At 37.0% G+C, this 20,275-nt stretch overlaps 1 protein-coding gene and 1 pseudogene across 1 annotated transcript in view; one reads left to right on the top strand and one right to left on the bottom strand.

The window, feature by feature from the left end:
* Positions 1–2,786: 2,786 nt before the first annotated feature.
* LOC134220717 (uncharacterized) lies at positions 2,787–10,162 on the bottom strand (annotated as a pseudogene).
* A 1,594-nt stretch (positions 10,163–11,756) lies between these two features.
* The window catches only part of LOC134225220 (5-hydroxytryptamine receptor-like), a 189,722-nt gene continuing 181,203 nt past the window's right edge, over positions 11,757–20,275 (top strand). The window contains exon 1 of the mRNA XM_062705098.1: positions 11,757–12,209. The gene's annotated coding sequence lies outside the window, so the exon portion shown is untranslated. The remainder of the gene's footprint in view (positions 12,210–20,275) is intronic.

Genomic DNA, 20,275 nt, shown 5'->3' with positions numbered 1-20,275 from the left:
TCCCCTTTCCTTTAGCATGGGTTTTCCTTTGTTGGTGTGCACAATTTTCATCTCCGAAATTACTTCTTTTGTCGCTGCTTTAGGAACACGTCCATCTGATCTTGAAGCGTCTTCGTGTATGAGTTCTGTCGTATCTTCCTCCAAAGGATGTTATCGATCATTTAGTAATCTGGCTTCGATCATTTAGTAGTTTATCAATAGCTCATTCCAGGAGATGAATTTCAAAATGAGTTGTACGGCGGACCTCTAGTGCGAAGGTTTTTCTGCAACTCTGCCTTATAGTTCGTTGTTTGAATTCCACTAGTAACGAAGTTATAACTATAGTTAAAGTAACTTAAACTAAATGATAATGAAATTCCAATCATTTAGTTAAAGTTACTGCAACTAGCGCTATAACTCCGTTATTTGTTGAATTCTGGAAAAGAACCATTAGGCAGAGTTGTATAAAAGCCTTCCCACTAGATGTCCGCCATATAACACATTTTGAAGTTCAGCTTCTGAAATGAGTCATTGACTGACTACTAAATGATCGAACGCTAAATTTTATTCCTAAATGATCGAAAACATTCTTGCTTCCTCCCAACTGTCCTGACCAGCGATCTGGATGTGATGAAAATCCATTGCGATATGATGACACTTTTTGTTTATTTCACCAGCCTACTACGAAAAATTCGTTTCCCTTCCCATAGCTTCCGTTTTGAAATGTTTGTTTGCTTCCATGGATACCGTTATAACAAAACTTTGTTTCTAGAAACTCAGCCTACTACTAAAAAAAACTTCCTCTCCATTCCTACCGCTTTGAACTAATGGACTGTTTCCATGGACATGGGACTTTATTATTCTTCTAGAAAATTTATTATCAGATCGAGGTTCATTGGACCATTAATTTCAATTTCCAAGGTAGTATTTAAACATTTATTAGTGGAATTTCTGAAGTAATTAAACGAACCTGATAAGAATCTTGTTCATGTCAAGGTTCATGTTAACATAATTTTCAGGTGGATATGAAGAATATGATGAACGTATTATACAAAATCTATTATGAGCATACATATTCCTCCGATATACTGTTTACTAGAGTGGCTCAGCCTTGTATGGGGAGAAAAAAAAGTTGTCGAATTCTACGGGGCACCCATCAGGATTGTGCCTTTGGGTAAGAAAATCATTCTCTGAAAATTTCAGCTCAATTGCATGTTGCATAAGCTGGCGCATTTGATTTGAAGTTTGTATGGTGGTTTCAGCCAAAATGCATAGGAAAATACACCTCCATCACTCTTTTGTTCCTCTGCATATGTTTGAGCGCGCGCGAAACCACACAACGCAGGCATCTTTGATGGCATGCGTATGTTTTTCATGGCAATCAATGAATTCCAAAGTGCACATCCTAACCCCTAATAGATCGGCCGAAAACTATAGTAATTTCATTTAATTATCGTATAATGTTCTGTGGAATTAATCTTAAACATATCAACTGCCTTCGTTGCAATTCTGAGGTCAATCGGACATACCGAACCAATTTCCTGAACAAAAGAGTGATGGAGGTGTATTTTCCTATGCATTTTGGCTGAAACCACCATACAAACTTCAAATCAAATGCGCCAGCTTATGCAACATGCGAATGTGCTGAAATTTTCAGAGAATGATTTCCTTCCCAAAGACACAATCCTGGGGGGTGCCCCGTAGAATTCGACAACCTTTTGTTTCCTGGGCCAGTCTACTGTTTAGTTTCCAAGACGTATGTGGTCTAGCATATAAGTGGCCAAACTATATCACAAAAATTATAGTGCCACCAGCTTTCAACTATTCAGAACGAATCAAGCTTTTGGTGTTTTTTTGGGTGAACGGATTTCGTGATCCCGATGAATGGTATCAGTTTGTCGTTAAAATGAAAGGAACGTCATTTTTTAAGTACGAATCAGAGATTAAAAGTTTATATAAGTACTAGCTGTATGTACCCGGCCTTGCTCGGAGTTGCCAGTTTAATTCGCAGTTTTTTTCACCATCGGAATTGGAATAGGTCAAAAGGATAATTGTGTTTTCTTATTGATATTTCATCATTTGATTAAAAGAAGGTAGATTACATTTGAAAACATTGACTGATTTTGAAAATGGGATCAAACCCAAAATCGCTTTATTCCGGGCAAACGTCTATTTCTAAAGAAGGAAAAACATACACCGATGCCTTATTCCGGAAAAACGTCTATTTTAAAGAAATGATCACATTTACCGTCCAGAAGGAAACACTTTAATCATTGCTTTTCTCTGGGCAAACCATGATTTCGATGAAGTGTTGAGTTGATCGATCCCTGTCATCTTCGCCTTCTTAAGAAAAGAATGTTTGTTCCAAATTTGGTTGAAATCGGGCAAGGGTACAGAAGTTATGCTGGAACATTGGATCATTGCATACCTTGCTTTTATTTATTAATCTTGAATCATTATCATATAATTATCATACCTTTTAAAATTTGGAATAAAGGTTACTCGATTATGGATCACTATGCAATTTGATCATTCATAATCATCAATCATTAATCATATCGATCGTTAATCATTAACCATACACATAGTGTGTCAACATTTAATCACGATCGGTAATCGTTAATCATAATCCAACGGTTTTCTTAATTATTCATAATCGTTAATTATTGTCAAAAATGAATTTAATCGTTAATCATTATCATTCATCATTGTCAAAAATTAATAAATCATTAATCATAATCTTTAATCATAGAGTTGAATGATTTAATCATTTAATCTGCTTAGAATTGGTCCTGGGGTACAGGAGTTACACTGAATTGCCCGTTTTCTAAAGACAACCGCTTTCCCTTTACCCTTCCTCTTTTCTCAACGGCCATTTCACCCCCTTTGTTATCTTCTCCTAGGGATAGAAAATGTGTGTACCAAATTTGGTTGAAATCGGTACAGGGGTTCAGAAGTTACACTAAATTGCCCGTTTTCTGAACAATACCCCTCCCTTCAGACCCCTACCCCCCTTATCCAAATTTCCCTCCCGTACGATCGGCTCCTCATCTATATATGATTAATGATTAAATTCATTTTTGACAATAATTAACGATTATGAATAATGAGAAAAACCGTTGGATTATGATTAACGATTACCGATCGTGATTAAATGTTGACACACTATGTGTATGGTTAATGATTAACGATCGATATGATTAATGATTGATGATTATGAATGATCAAATTGCATAGTGATCCATAATCGAGTAACCTTTATTCCAAATTTTAAAAGGTATGATAATTATATGATAATGATTCAAGATTAATAAATAAAAGCAAGGTATGCAATGATCCAATGTTCCAGCATAACTTCTGACCCCTTTGCCCGATTTCAACCAAATTTGGACCACACATACTTTTTCTTAAGAAGGCGAAGATGACAGGGATCGATCAACTCAACACTTCATCGAAATCATGGTTTGCCCAGAGAAAAGCAATGATTAAAGTGTTTCTTCTGGACGGTAAATGTGATCATTTCTTTAAAAATAGACGTTTTTCCGGAATAAGGCATCGGTGTATGTTTTTCCTTCTTTAGAAATAGACGTTTGCCCGGAATAAAGCGATTTTGGGTTTGATCCCATTTTCAAAATCAGTCAATGTTTTCAAATGTAATCTACCTTCTTTTAATCAAATGATGAAATATCAATAAGAAAACACAATTATCCTTTTGACCTATTCCAATTCCGATGGTGAAAAAAACTGCGAATTAAACTGGCAACTCCGAGCAAGGCCGGGTACATACAGCTAGTAAAATTATAAAATACTATTCTAAGTGTAAGCGTTGTAACCAAAATATCTACAAAACTTAATATTGGATAAAGAACTGCCATTCTTTAAACGCCGCAAATCACTTTCCAACTGAAGATCCTGGCACCGACCAGTGCATTATGCCTGGAAAGCACTACATATTGTCTCTGCAGATAAAAATCAAAGTAAGAGCGCAAATGATTTGGCAACACGGTACATTTCCGACAGTAGTTTTTGAAAAAATGATTTGGCAGCACTGACCTTATTGATAAACCGCAAACAGTCGAGGTAAATAAACATTGCCGTCTTTACAAAACGGAATATTTAGTTTCTCTGGTGCTATAAACAAGTGACCGAATTTCCGGAAGGGTAAAGGATGGAGCAAACAATCAACGAAGAGGGTGACGGAGGAAATGAGGAGGATGTTTTTCAGACAGATCCCGTTGCGGAAGAATACGTGAGTAGCATAAATAAAAAATCTTCTACGCTATCAATTAACTCGTGGAATTTTGCCGAACGATTCGAACATGTCGAGTATTTGACCTGGGAGGACAACAATCATATCGCTGAATATCCTATGGATGAGACGGAAGCGGCGAATCTCGAACAAGATTTTCTGGATGATGGTGCCCTAGTAGCACACATGTTCTCCATAGGTTACAGCAACTCATGTGTGACCAGATTCAGTTGCACTCAAGTTGCTACAACCATTTTTGCCTATTTTGTGCTGGTCGGGTGCATTTAATGATGAGGCTCTACTGCACGATAAAAAACCATCAACAAGCCGCAAACGATCCCGAGACAGATGATGACAATCATGTGTGTTCTGTCGAAAGCTATACTGCTCTCAGCTACGTCCACGGGAATTCGAAAAACGGAATGTAAGTGGAAATACTTTGGCGGATGTTTTGAAGTCGATTTGGAAAGTGGCCAAGACGCAAGTGCACCGTGCGGTCATCTTCACCAATGAGGTTCCTCGATGGGCAAATGACGATCCAAATGTGGATAACATTCAGCAGCTTGTAACGCTGCAGGATACGAAAAAAATCATGGTGGTTGTGTACAAGACACGACCGCTCGACGTAAACTACGTAAAACCAAATCTATACACATAAGAATGAATTTTTGTCTGTCTGCCCTTATAGACTAGAAAACGGCATGAACATTTGTATGTAGAGGTTTTTGGGAACGATGAATGTTCTTATGATGGTATTTATCCCCTCCTCTTCTGGAAGGGGGGCTCCCATACAAATGAAATACAAATTTCTGCTTTAATCGAAAATTAATCCAAAAAATGGAATCAAAATTTGCTAATTTCGAATACTTAATCGTCTTTTAAATAATGTAAAAAATATATAATTAATCAATGTTAGGTGAAACGAAGCTCGTCGGTTCTGGTAGTATAGTATATTAACAATATATTCCACCTCGTGAGTCTTCATATATGAATAATGGGCAGCACTGTCCTATTCAGCCGCTGGAGCCACCCCATTCTTACACTACGTTTCACCAGTGGCGTCTGGTCGGCCTGTTCAACCTGTTCATTGCACAGGTAGGTCAACTAATAAAGATTATTGTTTGATCTTGTGTTCAAAAACATAGTTGCACCGGTTGGCAGAATACTGTTGCAACAGTTACGTTCAATTTTGTTTCTGAACCAGTCAACACATTTGAAACATAGGCAAACATGTAGCTTTCCTTTTTGTATTCAGGCGTTTGGTTGTTTGTATCCTACCAATGCACTAAAAGACACTCCTGCATCAAAACACGTGTTTTTTGTCTCTTCCCGCCTACGCGTAGAACACGAAGCGATGCAACAAACCTTGCAACGAAACGGCGTTGCAGTTCGTTCAAGTTTACAACGTGAACGAAGAAAAAATATGAGAGAGAATTGTGAGGAAAATTTTCTCTCTATTCGTCTGTTTGGGAACGAAGTGCTGCAACACACTGCGAGCATAATGGAACGTACACACGGTCAAGCAGTTTGACTAACATTGACTCCACCTCTCGTTTATTCAAACATCCATCAAGTTTTACCAACAGCGCCACAAACAATCAATTTATTCGACCAACAATATCACACACGAACGACCGAAGCGCCAACTTGAGCACCAACCATCAAAAAATATATGGGGGTTTGTGCAACTTCACTACAAATGCTCAAACATGTTCGGCGAACCTTGACTCCACCCCCGACAACTCAAACCAAAATCAAACCGTTTTAATTTTTTTCCAACCGAGCCGCCAACTGTCAAATGGTTGATCGAACAACTTCACACACGTTCAAACAAAGCAGCAACCGAAGGGTTTTCGTGGGGGCGGAGTCAATGTTCGTCAAACTGCTTGACTGGTGTGTACGTTGCATAATATCGACGCCTTCTCACATTTCGTTGCAACTCGTTCAACTTCAAATTTGAACGAGCAAAGACATATTTTCCTGTCGTTCAACAGTTACATATTTGACTTAGTTCGTGGGGAGCAGCTTGGTTCAGCATAATAAATAGAAGAGAACTACGTTTAAATAATTATTATTTAAACGTAGTTCTCTTCTATTTCAATATTGTTTGTTCAAGTTAATATATTTCGAGGATGTCTCGCTTAACTTTTCAAAAGGACCTAAGTAACATTTTTTTCATGAATTAATTTGAATAGCGCAATCAATAGAACAACATGAAAGCTATTGATTGCGCTATTCAAATTAATTCATGAAAAAAATGTTACTTAGGTCCTTTTGAAAAGTTAAGCGAGATGTCTCTGCATGTGGATGTCTCATATGTGGCTCAAATAAAGCTGTAATGATGTGCATAATCTTACTCTTTCAATGAAAACTTATTGGTTATCAAATGGTTGCATGATGCTTTTCCCTTGCTAACGGCCAACAACGAAAAGTGAGCTTTATAAAGATATTTTTCCGATGGTCACTGGTGACGCCAGTCATAGTTATTTAGTAGAACACCATTTGTTGCAAGAACGTTGCCTTTGGCAACAAAGCGTGCTAGAGACGAGTGGCGCCACACCGCGCACGCGCTGAAGGGTTATTAAGAATGATATTTGATTGTTGAACATTTTTGAACAGGTTCCCAATTATTCCACGCGACGCCACTGCGTTTCACAGTTGAATAATAGATAATACCCTAAAAGTAGGCAATTATTTATGGTTGAAATGCGCTATGTAGGAACGGGAATGGTTATGATTGTTTTTAAGAGCTTGGAAAGTATTGAAGTTGCAAATGGAAAACGGTCCTGTCAGCCACATAAGGGTTAAAATACTATGGTGTGGCTATCACTTTTGATATAATTCATGGTCTGCGTACAAATCTGAATAGAAGCATTTGTATTTTAACATTTTTTTTAAAATAAATGCCATCGCCGGATATTTTGTTCGTATTTTTGCTAAAATAAAATCACATAGAATTGTGCGTGGTATCTTTTTGGCGTGTGTTTGATATGCTCACAAACACATTCTCTCGCTCTATTCCGAAGTGTGCTGCTGTCAAAGAAAACGAACAGTCCCGATTTTATTTAGTGAAACATAGAGCAAATATTGCATAAATTTGCTCTTTGTGGTGATAATTAAGTGTTGATAAAGTGTAAAAAGTAGTTTACGTACTTAATTTGTCGTGTCATACGCAATAAAGAGGAGAAACAGGCGATCCAAAAAAGTAAGTAACAGTTTGCTTTTCGTGCGCTGCTTTCTTTGGCAATGCAATAATAGCAAGGATTTCGTACGTGCAAATTTGTTTCGGTGATAAACACATCAAATCTTGCTACTTTTACACAAACAACTTATTCAAATGAAAGCTTAGACATGAAATTGTGTGATTGAATCATAATTATGTTCATAAATAGTGTATGTTTGCTGGAAAACGCAAATATTGTTGAGGGTGCCAACAACCGTCGCACCCTGCCAATGCCGTATTCTACCCTATATGAAAATGGTTGAATATGACAATTTAAAATTTTCATTTAAAAACCCCAAATTTATTATTCCGCAGTGGTGATGATGCCTCTCTCCGATTGTTAATCGACTTAGAGTGATCAATGCATCTCATAGTTAATTGCCTATTAAATGGCGATTAAATGTTTTTGAAGTGCTATTTTAAAGGGATGCTGCCTAAATAGTAGGGTACACGCTAACTTTCACCTACTCTGTAACTGAGTAAAATTGCATTGCTCTCTCTTTCTATCCCACAGGAATATTACTCAATATCCGTCAAAAAAGTTAGAGTGTAACCTTGTTTAAGTTGATAATCAATTTTAATATTCACCTCTTGCTTACACGAACAAGTCCAGCATCTGTAGCACTTTTTCATAAACACTAATTTTTGCTCCGACCGCGGTCATTGCTCTGGTTCTATTGTTGTACTTTTTGTGCGAATCACCGCACAAAAGTAGAGCGCAAGAACCAACTGCAGACGGCGGTCGTAACGAAACTGTGAAATTTTACTGGGTTTTTAAAGATTTGGAATTTTTAATGTTTTTACGTTGATAATCAATCGTTCCAATGGGCACAAAAAATTGCTGGAGAGTTACCGATTCGATTAATAATAAAATCTCGAAAATCCATTGAAAGATAAAGGAGCTAGTAGCGTTTGAAATCTATCCTAATTTCGTGACGGTCTCGAATTTGGAAATTTCCGTTTGACACCCTGTATCAGAGTCTTCCCCTTAGACGTAGTTTACGTCAAAAAAGAATCTCTACCATGTGTCATCACTCACTGCCAGGCCGTTTCGGAATTGGCGAGATAAGACTGTAAGAATTTTTGTGTATGTCTATTCGTCGGCCGTTGAAAATTATGCACAGTATCAGCTAGTTCAAAGAAAACTGATTGTGCCACAAAACCCATACCGATCTGGCGCTAACAGCGCTTTTGAAGAACTAACATTGGCAAACGAGCTTCGCGACAAGCATCCAGATATCGAGGGGCATCACAGCTCATGGTTGCTGTGGGCAAATTTTATTAATTCATCGCCAGTACATGAACGAGATCAGCTGAAAGCATCTAAGGCACCACCGCTAGAGTTAGCCAAATATTTCCGTTGGACAGCTGTGTCAGAAGCGGCTAGGTTACAGTCGTAACGTAAGTTGTCGTAGCTCAAACAGTTAATGAGGTATGGTCAAGAGATATCAGCACCATCAAGAAAGATCTTGATCACGCTATTACTGTGCGCCAGGGGTAATGAGTAGACTGGAGGTATAGGAGTTGCGTGCAGAGAGTGATGCTAAAATATTTTCAGCAATGCCATCTATAACTCAGCCCGAGAAAACTGAGATTAGTCGTCAACTTTCAGCGAAGATTGTGGATTGTACGGATGTGGATCATCAATAAAAAGGCAGAAATGAAATAATGCTATGTACTCGGCTCTGTATTTGATCACTTTTTATAAATCGGACATGGTTCAGCTTTTAATTTTCGACAATAAAATCCATATTTTTATATCTTGGTAAAGTCCCTTTTCCGGAAGAAAAGTTCCTCCAGCAAAGTACCCTGATGAACATTCTTCGCTTCGTACGTGGGTAGGTTTTAAATCTATAAATGGCTGAAGTGTGCTCTGCTCTGTTTCTTATGAGGTCTTTCTTCATCAGTCCAAAAACAATTTCTATAGGGTTAAAGAAAGGGCAATACGCTGGATCACAGTGGATTCTTGCTCCGTCCATAATCCATATGGAATGAAACCCAGGATAGCGCTGAACATGCTTATTGTGCATTGCAAAGCTTTTGCAACATTCAAAGAATTTTGCCCTAGTAAAGGTTCCTTGAGTATAAAAGCTATCTATTATTCCACTCATGCCCAGAAAACACAAAAGGGATACGCGAGGCTTCCGACAGAACTCCCCACGGTACACGACTTTTTGGCCAATGATTCCATAACCTTTCCGGCGTAACATATCACGATTGTCGAAACTTGCTTCATCAAGGAAAACAAGATTATAAATGTCCCATTTAATGGACAACATTTCCTTGACAAATCGAAGAATTTCTTCATCGCGGATTTGAATTGCTCTTCGTTCAATAGTTTTACGAGTTAGGCCAAACTCGTGCAGTATTGCACAGATAGAAGATACGCTTATAGAGATGTGGAACCTCTGTTGGAATCGTAGTTTCGCTTCATCGAGAAACAACATTGGTTCCTTCATGTACAACTGTATCAACTGGCTCCGCATATCTATAGTAAACTTTTTATAAATAAGAATGCGTTGCTTACGATGGAACAATCCATTTTTTTCATATCTAGCGAACCAGGTACAAATCGTGGACAGAGATTTTCCGTAAATGATGGCAAGCTGTGCCTTAGATATTCCTAGGAAATAATATCCATACAGTGCGTGATACACTGTATTAACGCTGGCATGCTGCCGATGAACGTTTTGCGTAATGATGTTGACCATTATCTATGGGAGATATAAAAATTCAACAACAAAATCGGGATTGCAGAAATTTTCTTACATATGAATCACAATTTTAATACGAACGTCCGAAAGATAAAGCTAAAACAATAAAAAGTTTGTTTGTATAAAATATCTTCTCAGTAACGTCGGAAGTTAACTTCGGGTCGCGAGTCGGAGTGGAGAACTTCGATTTAGTGGTGGCGAGTCAATGGGTCGTATGAATAAAAAGTAGCAAAACTCAACGCTTGTAGTAACTACTCAAAAATAAAGTCCACAGAGAAAACTACATGTTTGATATGAATAAAAACATTTTCGAACTTATGGCATATGCTACATTCGAACTTAGCCTTTACTACAGTTTACTACCATTTACTACACGGAGAAACGTCAAAACAAAATAGACCCCATGATGACGATGATGATTTCATCATTTTTTTGCGGCTAATCAACAAAAGACATGTCTGTTTTGTTTCTTTTCCCTAAATTAGACTTCTATTTTCGAGAACAAAGCCGATTCGCTTCGATTCTGATGAATAATCTGCATTTGAAACATGAGTAGCAACGTCTTGAGCAGACTACAAGAAATCAGTAGTAAACTCTTGTTTTATTCATACCGAATCAGTTGTTTGTAGTATGTTCGAAATGTGTAGTGTAGTAAAGTTTCTTTTATTCATACGAACATGTTCCACAAGTGACGTTTACTACTGAAAATGTAGTAAAGTTGAACTTACTACTTTTTATTCATACGACCCAATATCAGGGGTTAACTGGGATAGAAAAGGGTTCTCTTCACGCGAGAAAATTGCCTCTATCGACTGTATGCCACCGATGCATTCAAATATTTGAGAAATTATTATTAATCCATCTAGTGGTAGTGGTGCCTTCCTCAAGAATTAAAACAAAAATGTATTCCGACCATAACTTTATAGCCCATTGTGTAGTCTAATATGCTGTGGTTGAGCACATTTACCATAGTAAATCTTCATGTAGTGAAACTCTAACTAAGATTATGCCACGGCTTGCTGACTTTTGGTTATTATCGCTGAATCTTTGATTAATTTGCGTAATGAGTCATGCTAGGTTAACATTTCCTCCCGTGACCCTATGTAAGCAATTCGGTTGAGTGGCAAAAAATGAGTGAGGTTTTTGCATAAGCACCTACACACGCCCAGACATTATTTCAGTTCGTCGAGCAAAGTCGATTTGTGTAATTAAAGTAATATCTACGGTCCCTCGGACCGCCTATAAAACGTTCATTTCCGGATTGATCCCACACTTGGTGCGTGCGAGAAAGGCAAAGTCTACAGGGCTGAGCTGAGAGCTTCATGTGAAAAACAAAATTGTTTTTCCAAGAGAATCTAGATTTCCCTGCTCTCAATCCATTTTGATTTACGAGAGTGGCAAAAAATAATAATCATAAAAACGTATATCGCGCTCCGCCACCTGAATCAATTCGCTTCATTCATGCGTAAAAAACCTCGTTTAATCCGCCCCATCTGTCTGTGACACTTTCAAAAACAAATTTCCATCTCTCTGTTTACTTCCAGATCAATCGCACCACCACGAGATGATGATCGTCCGTACGTGCCTGGAAACTGCTGGCCGGGAACCGATATGAGCCGCAATGGAAATTTCATTACCCCCATCGCCGTCTCGCCGAATCCGCGCGCGGTGCCGAACTTTGCACATGTCGGTCTCCGGAACGACGATATAAAATAAGGGACGTAGAAAAAATATACAACTAAAAATCACACGGCAACGCGGGCGTTCCGGAATCAATTAGTGCAAAATAACGATGAATTTTGTAGTGTGTCATGACGGGTAGAAAAACAAACTCTGTGTGATGGGTGCAAAACAACAACAACTACGACAGCAGCAACAACAAGCATCAGTGCGGATCATCCGGAAGACAACGATAACTGAAACGGACGTGGTCGAGTTTTATGACCATCATCGGCGGCAGCATGGAAAACGGTTGACACATGCAAATGGCTCGCTACCCGTTGAACCTGCGGGGGTAATACGGCGGGACTGAATGTGAAACGTGGTGGCTTAATAATTCGAGAGTATCGCCCGTCAGGTCCGAATATAACGTGGGAAATTAAAAGCATTTCCCAATCTTACAATCCCTGAATATTGATGCTGAACCATTAGCTTAACGCGGACCCTCACAACAGCACGATCACAACAGAAATTAATCTCACATTTATTGCAACAAACACTAAATTTGGACTGAAGAATGAACTGAAGTTTAGAATTGTAGTTAAACGCGTATTTCCCTTACGGATGTCTGTTCAATAATTTAAATTGTTATTATTTTCATGGACATTATCAGCCAACAGCTATCAAGCATAGCTAACTGGTGCCCAATGTTAACAGATCCTAATAATAACAATATTCACATTTCGTACAGAACTTTTTGAAATAAAGGTTTTCCCAAAAACACGCGCGTCTATCGCTGGGTCCCTGCATGCAATGTTCCATTTACGCTTGCATACCAAAGGCGACAAAATAGCAGTCGTCAAGCGACGGCGCGCGTTAGTAGCATCGCTTGTGTTTGGGGGAACCTCAGGACGGAAGTAATTTTGACAACAAATTACCACGTGTTTTAAGTGAGTGTTAGTTCTGCCGCTCGGTGTTGCACTACCACAAGCCGAAAAGAGACAAACGATACATTGTCGATGTTGGTTTGATCGAAGACCCCTCTCCTCTTTTAGTTTTTCTCCCACCTTAAAGGCTCCCCCAGACCTAAGCGATTCCATCGCCGCAACGGCGACAAGCAGCCGCCGCGATTCTATCGTTGGGTCGCTGCAGGCAATATCCTATTTACGCTTCCATACCTACGGCGACAGAATCGCTGTCGCCAAGCGATAGAATCGCGTCACTACTGTCGCGTCGCGTATGTTTGGGGGAACCTTAAAACGCTCGCAAGCAGCCATTTTGAAGAAGAAACGCACCATGCGTCCGCTTTTCTAAATCCGACTGGATTCAGCGTTGAGACGGTTGAGACCCGCAATTCATCATGAATTAAGGCAGTTTGAATAAGAAATGAATGGGCAATAAATATGAATTGGATCAGAATTGAACATAGGCGTAACTAGAGTCTCGGTCTAGCCAGCTGGTGGGATGTATTTTTCTAAGGCGATTTAAAACACTGCGCGCATGGATTGCAATAGAAATTGTTTGACTAAGTTTATCGCTCATTCGTCCTAGAACTAACATTAAAAAAATCGCGAAAAATGCAATTAATTTCCAGTGATGCTGTGATTGCTTCAAAACGATGTGTCTGTGTCAACTTGTCTTCTCCTTCTCCATATTACTAAATGTAGATATGTGTTTAATCTAAGATTCAAGATTTTTTTTCGCATTATCTATGAATGAAATTCGATATGAGTATATTTCTGAAAGATTTCGAGAATTTCCATGATTGCTTAATGCATAAAGACCTCGATTTTTTTTGAAACTTGAAATTTTTTGAAACTCTTTAGATGTGGAATAAATTCCATGAAATTTCCTCATAATCAATATACGTATTCATGCAATTCCAAAATGTATGGAAATCCTGAGAATAACATTCAAAAATGTGTTGAAATAGTTAAGTACCGATGAACACAAATTTGGAATCCTAAAGTGTTTTTCATAAGTCATAAAAAAATTAAATTCCAGGATAACATGGGGTTTCTGTTGTTGCTCACGTTAGGAAGCATCTTTATTATGGTTTTCTTAATAGGTGAGAGATTTCTCTGCATAAATCAAAGAGACTTGAGAAGCAACCAAATCGATCTGAATTGTGCTGCAAGAGAAGTGTTTTCTGACACGAACTGGTTTCTAAATCTAAAATAGTTTATTTTATTTTTTATTTTATTTAATTTATTCGAATTTCCAACGGAAATTTATTGTAAATTCTAACGGAAATTCATTCGAATTTCCAACAAAAATTCATTTGAATTTCCAAAGGAAGTTCATTCGAATTTCCACCCGAAATTCATTCGAATTTCCAACGGCCATTCATTCAAATTTCCGAAGGAAATTCATTCGGATTTCCAACAGAAATTCATTCGAAATCCCAACGGAAATTCATTCAAATTTCCAACGGCAATTCATTCGAATTTCCATCGGGAAATTCATTCGAATTTCCGACGGAAATTCATTCGAATTTCCAACGGAAATTCATTCGAATTTCCAACAGAAATTCATTCGAATTTCCAACGGAAATTCATTCGAATGTCCAACGGAAATTCATTCGAATTTCCAACGGAAATTTATTCGAATTTCCAACGGAAATTCATTCGAATTTCCAACGGAAATTCATTCGAATTTCCAACGGAAATTCATTCGAATTTCCAACGGAAATTCATTCGAATTTCCAACGGAAATTCACTCGAATTTCCAAAGGAAATTCGGATGAACTTCCGTTGGAAATCCAAAAGAAAAAAATTTCCGTTGGAAATTCAAATGAATTTCCGTTGGAAATTCGAATGAATTTTCGTTGGAAATTCGAATGAATTTCCGTTGGAAGTTCAAATGAATTGCCGTTGGAAATTCGAATGAATTTCCATTGGAAGTTCAAATGAATTGCCGTTGGAAATTCGAAAGAATTTTTGTTGGAAATTCGAATGAATTTCCTCTGAAAATTTGAACGAATTTCCTCTGGAAGATAGAATGCATTTTCTCTGGAAATTCGAATGATTTTCCTCTGGAAATTCGAATGATTTTCCTCTGGAAATTCGAATAAATTTCCGATGTAAATTCAAATGAATTTCCGTTGGAAATTCGGATGAACTTCAGTTGGAAATTCAAATGAATGAAATTTCTGTTGGAAATACGAATGAATTTCCGTTGGATATTGGAATGCATTTCCGTTGGAAATTCGAATGAATTTCCGTTGAGAATTAGAATGAATTTCCGTTGAAAATTCGAATCAATTTCTGTTGGAAATCCGAATTAATTTCCGTTTGATATTGGAATGCATTTCCGTTGGAAATTCGGATGTATTTCCGTTGGTTATTCAAATGGATGAAATTTCCGTTGGAAATTCGAATGAATTTCCGTTGAAAGTTTGAATGAATTTTCATTGGAAATTCGAATGAATTTCTGTTGGAAATCCGAATGAATTTCCGTTGGAAATTCGAATGAATTTCCGTTGGAAATTCGGATGAACTTCCGTTGGAAACTCAAATGAATGAAATTTCTGTTGGAAATTCGAATGAATTTCCGTTGGAAATTCGAATGAATTTCCGTTGTTAATTCAAATGAATTTCCGTTGGAAATTCGGATAAACATCAGTTGGAATTTCAAATGAATGAAATTTCCGTTGGAAATTCGAATGAATTTCCGTTGGATATTGGAATGCATTTCCGTTGGAAATTCGAATGAATTTCCGTTGGAAATTTGAATGAATTTCCATTGGAAATTCGAATGAATTTCTGTTGGAAATCCGAATAAATTTCCGTTGGAAATTCGAATGAATTTCCGTTGGAAACTCAAATGAATGAAATTTCCGTTGGAAATTCGGATGAATGAAATTTCCGTTGGAAATTCGGATGAACTTCCGTTGGAAACTCAAATGAATGAAATTTCCGTTGGAAATTCGAATGAATTTCCGTTGGAAATTCGAATGAATTTCCGTTGGAAATTCAAATGAATTTCCGTTGGAAATTCGAATGAGTTTTCGTTGGAAATTCGAATGAATTTCCGTTGGAAGTTCAAATGAATTGCCGTTGGAAATTCAAATGAATTTTTGTTGGAAATTCGAATGAATTTCCTCTGAAAATTTGAACGAATTTCCTCTGGATGATAGAATGAATTTTCTCTGGAAATTCGAATGATTTTCCTCTGGAAATTCGAATGAATTTCCGTTGTAAATTCAAATGGATTTCCGTTGGAAATTCGGATGAACTTCAGTTGGAAATTCAAATGAATGAAATTTCCGTTGGAAATTCGAATGAATTTCCGTTGGATATTGGAATGCATTTCCGTTGGAAATTCGAAAGAATTTCCTATGAAAATTTGAAAGAATTTCTATTGGAACATTGAATGAATTTCTGTTTGAAATCCGAATGAATTTCCGTTGGAAATTCTAATGAATTTCCGTTGGAAATTCGAATGAATTTCTGTTGGAAATTCGAATGAATATCCGTTGGAAGTTCAAATGAATTGCCGTTGGAAATTCTAATGAATTGCCGTTGAAAATTTGAATGAATTTTTCATTAGAATTTCATTTGAATGAATTTTTCATTCATTTCATTAGGAAATTCATTCGAATTTCCAACGGGAATTCATTCGAATTTCCAATGGAAACTCATTCGAATTTCCAACGGAAATTCATTGGAATTTCCAACGGAAATTCATTGGAATTTCCAACGGAAATTCATTCGAATTTCCAACGGAAATTCATTCAAATTTCCAAAGGAAATTCATTCGAATTTCCAACGGAAGTTCCTTCAAATTTCCAACGGAAATTCATTCGAATTTCCAACGGAAAATCATTCGAATTTCCAACGGAAATTCGTTCGATTTTCCAACGGAAATTCATTCGAGTTTGCAACGGAAATTCATTCGAATTTCCAACGGAAACTTCATTCATTTGAATTTCCAATGGATTCAATCGAATTTCCAACGGAAATTTCATTCATTTGAATTTCCAACGGAAAATCATTCGAATTTCCAACGGAAATTCATTCGAATTTCCAACGGAAAATCATTCGAATTTCCAACGGAAATTCTTTCGATTTTCCAACGGAAATTCTTTCGAGTTTCCAACGGAAATTCATTCGAATTTCCAACGGAAATTCATTCGAATTTCCAACGGAAATTCATTCGAATTTCCAAAGGAAATTCATTCAAATTTCAAACGGAAAATCATTCGAGTTTCGAACAGAAATTCATTCGAGTTCCCAACGGAAATTCATTCGAAATTCCAACGGAAATTCATTCGAATTTCCAACGGAAATTCATTCGAATTTTCCACGGAAATTCATTCGAATTTCCAATGGAAATTTATTCGAATTTCCAACGAAAATTCATTCGAATTTCCAACGGAAATTCTTTCGAATTTCCAACGGAAATTCTTTCGAATTTCCAACGGAAATTCTTTCGAATTTCCAACGGAAATTCATTCGCATTTCCAACGGAAATTCATTCGAATTTCCAACGGAAATTCATTCGAATTTCCAACGGAAATTCATTCGAATTTCCAACGGAAATTCATTCGAATTTCCAACGGAAATTCATTCGAATTTCCAACGGAAATTCTTTCGAACTTCCAACGGAAATTCATTCGAATTTCCAACGGAAATTCATTCGAATTTCCAACGGAAATTCATTCGAATTTCCAACGGAAATTCATTCGAATTTCCAACGGAAATTCATTCGAATTCGCAACGGAAATTCATTCGAAATTCCAACGGAAATTCATTCGAATTTCCAACGGAAATTCATTCGAATTTCAAGCGGAAATTCATTCGAATTTCAAGCGGAAATTCATTCGAATATCCAACTGAGATTCATTCGAATATCCAACGGAAATTCATTCGAATATCCAACAGAAATTCATTCGAATTTCCAACGGAAATTCATTCAAATTTCCAACGGAAATTCATTCGAATTTCCAACGGAAATTCATTCTTATTTCCAACGGAAATTCATTCGAATTTCCAACGGAAATTCATTCGAATTTCCAACGGAAATTCATTCGAATTTCCAACGAAAATTCATTCGAATATCCAACAGAAATTCATTCGAATTTCCAACGGAAATTCATTCAATTTCCAACGGAAATTCATTCAAATTTCCTACGAAAATTCATACGAGTTTCCAACGGAAATTCATTCGAATTTCCAACGGAAATTCATTCAATTTCCAACGGAAATTCATTCAATTTCCAACGGAAATTCATTCGAATTTCCAACGGAAATTCATTCGAATTTCCAACGGAAATTCATTCGAATTTCCAACGGAAATTCATTCGAATTTCCAACGGAAATTCATTCGAATTTCCAACGGAAATTCATTCGAATTTCCAACGAAAATTCATTCGAATTTCCAAAGGAAATTCATTTGAATTTCCAGCGGAAATTCACTCGAATTTCCAGCGAAAATTCATTCAAATTTCCAGCGGAAATTCATTTGAATTACCAGCGGAAATTCATTCGAATTTGCAAAATGCATTAGAATTTCTAGCGGAAATTCATTCGAATTTCTAGCGGAAATTCATTCGAATTTCTAGCGGAAATTCATTCGAATTTCCAGCGGAAATTTATTCGAATTTCCAGCGGAAATTCATTCGAATTTCCAGCGGAAATCCGTTCGAATTTCCAGCGGAAATTCATTCGAATCTCCAGCGGAAATCCGTTCGAATTTCCAGCGGAAATTCATTCGAATTTCCAGCGGAAATTCATTCGAATTTCCAGCGGAAATTCATTCGAATTTCCAGCGGAAATTCATTCGAATTTCCAGCGGAAATTCATTCGAATTTCCAGCGGAAATTCATTCGAATTTCCAGCGGAAATTCATTCGAATTTCCAGCGGAAATTCATTTGAATTTCAAATTTCCAACGGAAATTCATTCGAATTTCCAACGGAAATTCATTCGAATTTCCAACGGAAATTCATTCGAATTTCCAACGGAAATTCATTCAATTTCAACGGAAATTCATTCAATTTCCATCGGAAATTCATTCAATTTCAACGGAAATTCATTTCAATTTCAACGGAAATTCATTCAATTTCCAACGGAAATTTATTCGAAGTACCAACGGAAATCCATTCAAATTTGCAACGGAAATTCATTCGAATTTCCAACGGAAATTCATTCGAATTTCCAACGGAAATTCATTCGAATTTCCAACGGAAATTCATTCGAACTTCCAACGGAAATTCATTCGAATTTCCAACGGAAATTCATTCGAATTTCCAACGGAAATTCATTCGAATTTCCAAAGAATTTATTTGAAATTCCAACGGATTAATTTAAATTTCCAACGGAAATTCATTCGAATTTTCCAGCGGAAATTCATTCGAATTTTCAACGGAAATACATTCGAGTTTCCAACGGAAATTCATTCGAACTTCCAACGGGAATTCATTCGAATTTCCAACGGAAATTCATTCGAATTTCCAACGGAAATTCATTCGAATTTCCAACGGAAATTCATTCGAATTTCCAACGGAAAATCATTCGAATTTCCAACGGAAATTCATTTGAATATCCAATGGGAATTTATTCCAATTTGCAGCGAAAATTCGTTCCAATTTCCAATTGAAATTTATTTCAATTTCCAAGGGAAATTCATTCCGATATTTTACGGAAATTCATTAAAATTTCGAAAGTAAAGTCATTCGAGCTTCCAACGGAAATTCATTCGAATTTGCAATGGATATTCATTCGAATTTGAAACGGAAATTCATTTAAATTTCCAACGGAAATTCATTCGAATTTCCAACGGAAATTCATTCGAATTTCCAACGGAAATTCATTCGAATTTCCAACGGAAATTCATTCGAATTTCCAACGGAAATTCATTCGAATTTCCAACGGATATTCTTTCGAATTTCCAACGGAAATTCATCCGAATATCCAACGGAAATTCATTCAAATTTCCAATGGAAATTCATTTAAATTTCCAAAGGAAATTCATTCGAATTTTCAACGGAAATTCATTCGAACTTCCAACGGAAATTCATTCGAACTTCCAACGGAAATTCATTCGAACTTCCAACGGAAATTCATTCGAACTTCCAACGGAAATTCATTTGAATTTCCATCGGAAATTCATTTGTACTTCCAACGGAAATTCATTCGAACTTCCAACGGAAACTCATTCGAACTTCCAACGGAAATTCCTTCGAATTTCCAACTGAAATTCATTCGAATTTCCAACGGAAATTCATTCGAACTGCCAACGGAAATTCATTCGAACTTCCAACGGAAATTCATTCGAACTTCCAACGGAAATTCATTCGAACTTCCAACGGAAATTCATTCGAACTTCCAACGGAAATTCATTCGAACTTCCAACGGAAATTCATTCGAACTTCCAACGGAAATTCATTCGAACTTCCAACGGAAATTCATTCGAACTTCCAACGGAAATTCATTCGAATTTCCAACGG

Source organism: Armigeres subalbatus, chromosome 3 (genome assembly GCF_024139115.2).
Source record: "Armigeres subalbatus isolate Guangzhou_Male chromosome 3, GZ_Asu_2, whole genome shotgun sequence".
NCBI classification, from domain to species: domain Eukaryota; kingdom Metazoa; phylum Arthropoda; class Insecta; order Diptera; family Culicidae; genus Armigeres; species Armigeres subalbatus.
Note: the sequence above shows the minus strand (reverse complement) of the source record. Positions and strands in the feature narration are given on the sequence as shown.